The following is a 6,000-nucleotide window of genomic DNA, read 5'->3' on the forward strand; positions in this document are numbered from 1 at the left end:
TAGTATACATAACATTAAAGTTATTAATTAATTAACATATAATTAATCATACATGTATAAGATGGTTATTATTTTCAATCTTAACCCTTTTAATGCCCAGCTTTTTTAAAGGACCTGTTCAACTCCATACAAACCAGTATATTCAGGTTAAAATTCAGGACTTTAAAGACAACAGTACATAGTCTATATTTATTATTGGGAGGTGGCTTTTCAACAGTGTAAAATATACAAGCTGGTATAACATAACATACAGTATATAAAGGGTTCATTAAACACTATTATTGTAATAGGTTGCAGTTTTGGAGAGACAGTGCCAATCCTCTTGGGACAAACTTATTTTCAGGGGGTGGAAAGCTAGATTGACAGCTTTTGATTATTGATTGTGAGAGTGTCTCCCCTTCCCATCCAAGTGAATTACTGCAAACGTTATCACACTGAATTCTGAAACGGTTTGGTGTACAAGGTTGGTCAAGCTTTTATATCTCCCATACCTCTGTAGTATGGATGTTTGTTAAATCAAACCCTGTAAAAGTGCATGCTCAACTGAGCCTTTTTCAGCAGTGAGCAAAAACCTGTGTTAAAGAAGCCAAGGTTGATAGCATTGTACATTTTAATGTGCATCTGAGAACATATATTACAATATCTGAAACAACATAATTCATAACCCTTCCTTTTCTTTTCTTATATTAACTTCATCAAAATGGGAAATACAAATTAACACTCTTGCTCTATGGTTACCCTAAGTGTCTTCTATACTTCCTAAACCTTGGCCTTTTCTTTTATGCCTGTGCCCCTGACTGGATCACATATACGCTTACAGCATTTCCACCTACTTTGTTTATGAGTCTTTGATCAGCAATATTCCAGTTAAAGTTACACTCATGGACTGCAAGATGAAACTTCCATCATTGTTCCCTATGGGAACTTTATACCCGTGGAGCCTTTTTCTCTAAAATGTAGTCGTCGTCCGTCTCCCCCCCCCCCCTTTAGTACTTGAAAACTACAAAGATGTAGAACAAAAGACTATGCACAAAGACAACATTTCATGTTCTTATTGATGGTACAATTTTGTTCTATTGCAAAAAAATCTTACAGATTTCTCCCAAAAATATTTTGGGGTAAGTATGTATTTAAGTTCACACAAGCCTATTTTTTGTTTGTTTGTTTGTTTGTTTACATTTACATTTTCATTCTAGGTCTAGACTGAAAGACAGGTAAGCTTTATTTTCAAACAATATGAAGTACAAGTATACAGTTCACAGCGGTGACCAGTTTGATACAAAAGAAAGACAACTATAGTATATGCAACTATGTACTTAAATCTGTCCCAGCAAGTTTATGTTTTTAGAAAGTTTGTGTAGCATATTAAAATATGTGTTTAGCAAACTGATGAAACACTTGCTGATTTATTATATTGAATTCTAATTATTAAAAAGTGAAACACATATGACCATTTTGCCTGTAATGTTTGTGGTTGAAAATCTTTGGATATAGAAGATGCCTTTTGTATTACTATAAAAGTATAAAGATACATAAATATGTATAGACATTCAAGACTTGATTGAAAACAGTACATTTTTTACTTTTAATATGTTCCTATTTTAAATATTTAATTAATTATACACAAAGGGCAATACTATTACCAATTCATCTTAGAACAAAAAATACACAAAATAACATGTGTGAGTGCTATAGGATTTTTATATGGTTTTTATTTATATGTGGGTTAATTGCAGGTATTGATAATGGGTGAACTACACTTTTATAATGCAAATTGAAACCATAAAACAAAGCCAGGTATTGCTTGCACTTATATGGTTACTGTTTAACCTGACTGGTGATAAACAGGGTGGTGTGGTGGTCTATGTCTAATAATAATCAGTTGCTGAAGCTGATCTTGTAAACTTGTCTAATCTGATCTTACCATGTTGTAATTTTCCAGATAAATGGGCAGTTGTTTCCACAGTTCCACATCTCAAGGTCAATTATCCATATAATGCAGACAATTACAGAGGCATTTCTATCACGTTCTCCATAGGAAAACTTCTTCATAGTGCAATGAGTAATGACAGATCAATTTTAGCTAGTGAGTAACAGAAGATAGGAATGCATCACAATTATACAAGCAACATGACTTAACTGTTAATGATGTAAGGCTCACCTAAGCCATCGACAGGATTGCTCTCTTATCTGTACATAGTAACATCATGAATTCAAATTGACTATCAGAAGCATGTTGTATTCACTGTGAGTCCTTTATTATCAAACGTCAAACGAATTAATTAAGAAGATATGATTAAGAATACTGTAAATATGTGCTAAATAAAAGCCTGCTGACATGTGTTTTTATTCATTTATAAAATGTGTTTGGACCGTTCATCTGCAGCATTCCCTTTCCACAGAAGCATGGAGTTAACAGCATCCAATATACATTGCAACATGTACATGGAGTAAACTGACAAATTCCATCAACCCTGTTTGCAACGCGTTCGGTTGTTTGTTTGTTTACATGTTATTTTTTTACAGTCGTTTACATTGCAAATATGCATCTGATTTAGAAATTAACAGGCAATGGCAGAAGTGGATCAAGAACATGGAGAAAAGCAGAAATTATCAATTAAAAAGACCCCCCAAAAAAAATGATTGGAGAAAAGATGGAATCTACCACAGCAACAGACCTTTGCCATCAGAGTTAGAAGACAGTATTGACAGAAACTGTAACTATAACTTACACTTGTGGAATGAAAACCTCAAATAGATGTTCTTTAAAATGGGAAGCTGAAGGGTAATATGGATACTGACATTTTTAAGGTTATTTTACTTAACTGGAATCACCTTTGCAACGTTGTTTTGCCTTGACAGTGCTCTGAGCCTATCCTCTAGCCTAGAGGAATGCTTGAGGATGTCTGGATCTTGTGGGCTGCTCTGCCTCTGTTGATCTGTCTCTCACCAAACACATACTCTTACTGGGATAGGTGCTTTAATGTGGCAGAGTGGATGCAAAAATAAAGACCTCATATATGACAGGCAAGCTGCTATTTTAGATCAAAGTACTTAAAAGACATCTGCTGATAATTGGGAGAGTGGGTAAAGGCTACAACATTAATCTCTGCAAAATTATGATTCATCAGGCCACCAAATCAAATAATGATTATATTATAAATCAAGAATACAAAACAACTCAACACTATGGGCATGAATGAGTTTAAAAAAAAAAAAAAAAACATGAGGATTTGTTAATCTTGTGTAAAGGTTGAATTAAATCCAGTTCTAACACAGGGAGACTCGAACTATCTCTCAGGATTGTTAAAGGTGAAAGGAATTATGATGCATTCTGCCTGCTGCTTAAGAACAATTATGCCACAGATGTCTCAGTTAAGAGTAGTGGGGAGAATGATATACCCATTAGAAGGTTATACAGATGCCTCATGTAGGTTCTGACTTACATACCTTTCTACAGACATGATATTATATATATATATATATATATATATATATATATATATATATATATATATATATATATATATATATATATATATATTCCTTTTTGGCTGTAGTAATTTGGTTTCTTCACAAAATAATTTATCACAAGGAACATATTACAAGCCATTATGACTTGTTTCTGGTTTACATCAAGCATCCAGTACCATTTCCCACTACACTGAACCTTTAGTAATTAGTAGAAACAAAATCAATTGAAAGTTCCATAAACACAATTAAGAACACAACAAAACGTCACCCTTCGGCAGCACCATAAAACCATCAGCTGAACATTCCAGTGGTTTGTCAAGAGAAGTAATTACAGAGAGGTGGTATTTTCTGTATCAAGTGCATATCAAGAAAACTGATAACAGCGCAGGAAATAAGCATTGCAGCACGTACAGATAAAGAAACCATTAAATACACCAACACATTTGACAGGTACAAAATGAAATTTTAAAGAATAAGCTGATTGGCAGTGGTTATGAAAAATTATTTAAACACATATTAAATGGAATCAATAAAGTTACATATTCAACAAACAGCTAGTCATTTGGGGACTAATTAGACAATTAAAGGATTTAGTCCTCTTTCTTGGCTTTTCAACCAAACAAATGTGTTTAGTGTAAAATATATTGTATTTGCTTGTTTGCATGGAATTTACTTGACAAATGCTAAATATGTCCATTGTCTGTTCCATACCATGACATTTATTTTCAGAACAGTTACAATCTGTAGACTCTCAAATTGGTACAAAGATAAAAGAGCCTATTAATGTGCTTAATTTCAGTCTAAATATTCTTTAAAATACAGCAAGTATCTTCCAGTTTTTTTTTTGTTTGTTTTGTTTTTTTTGTTTTTATCAGGGCAGGGCATATCAACTATTATTAGTGTAACAGATTTGTATGTATATGGACCAATCTTACGGAACTACCACAAATTATTATTATTACTATAAAACAAAACATGTTAACTGCTGTTGCCACATCAGCAACAAAAAATATTGTCATTAATATGCAATCAACATGCACTGAAACCATGTGACTGCCACTCACTTCATACCCAATCATGGTTTAATTGTATACGCACTGGGTATAATAAGTGGCTTAAACAGTGAGCACAGAACTGAAATGTCATCACTACAAGCACCTAGCCCCCCAAAGCAGCATGTATAATACAGTGCCTATAGCATCAGAGCAATAGGTATCCTTGCAGAGTACTACTTTTTAAGTATTGGGTTCTCGCTTCATTTTTGATTTGCTGTTACAAACAAAATAAAGCATTGCACGGGTATATTTTATACCAAGCAGAAACAATATTAAAAGAGAAATATCAAAATGGATTCAATTGTCATTGTTACATGCAGACAAGGTTTCACTTTTTTTTTTTTTTTAAGCTCTTCTCAAAAGTATTGACAATGATCTGTGTCACTCTTCGAATCCCATCTAACTCTTCTGTTTTACATTCTCTGTAAGTAGCAGGAGAGAAGTTGATCCAAGAACAGTAGAAAACTGTTTGATTAAACATGCAGGCTCAGTCTAGTCACTCGACATGCTGTTTGCATTTAAAACCTGCTAATAAAGATCACTCATTTGACATGTACAATGTTTAGGTTGAAATAATATTGAGAACATAATTCTTATACAATCAATACTGTGGTGCTGCAGTCTGTTGCTCTTTGCATACTAGATGTGTTACACTGTTTCTGATTGTGTCGCAAAAAATATACAAATACAAATAGTATACTGAAGGTTCAGGGTAGCCCTTTTCCTGTGTGACCCAAATGTCTGAAAGCAGTCTGATGGCCTGTTGTTTTCCAGTTGTCATAGTGCACTGCACATTCCCAGCCTCTTTTAGGGTTGAAAATATGGACTGCCCATCAGATCTCAGTATTGAGTTGCTTGGGTGTAATGAAAACTATGTGTGTAGCACGTGCACTTGTCATTTGGCAGTCTTCAGCTTTGACTCTGTTGTTATTCACATAGAGAGCAGTGCATCACAACCTGCAAATTCAGCAAGGTCCACAAGTTTGTGTTTGATGGGGTTTCAACATGTTTAAGAAAATAATTAAAAACAGGTGCCTATGGAATCCCATATTAACCAACATTAGTTTTACACACAGCAGGGAAGCAAATAAGACTCCAGTGCATTGCAATGTGGTCCATGACAGGTTATAATATGTCTAATTACCTACAATGTATAGCTAACCAGCTCAGGTATCACTTATTAGGCTCATAATAAAACCTGGAATAGCTCAAAGTAATATGTACGTTCCATCCCTGTACACCATATTCAAATACGACAAGGGCACCATAGTCTAACATTTCACAAATACTATTGATGAGTGCTGATAGATGACCATTTCAGGTACTAAGAGTTTTCTGTACAACACCTAATAGATATAAATGTGAACCTGATTAAATCAGCTGCTCTTGGTGCCTGACGAATATAGTCTCTAAAGACAGGTGGCATTTATAAGCTGTTCTTTATTTGCAGATTGATTTAATCGCACTGTAA

Source organism: Polyodon spathula, chromosome 10, assembly GCF_017654505.1.
Source record: "Polyodon spathula isolate WHYD16114869_AA chromosome 10, ASM1765450v1, whole genome shotgun sequence".
Lineage (NCBI taxonomy): Eukaryota > Metazoa > Chordata > Actinopteri > Acipenseriformes > Polyodontidae > Polyodon > Polyodon spathula.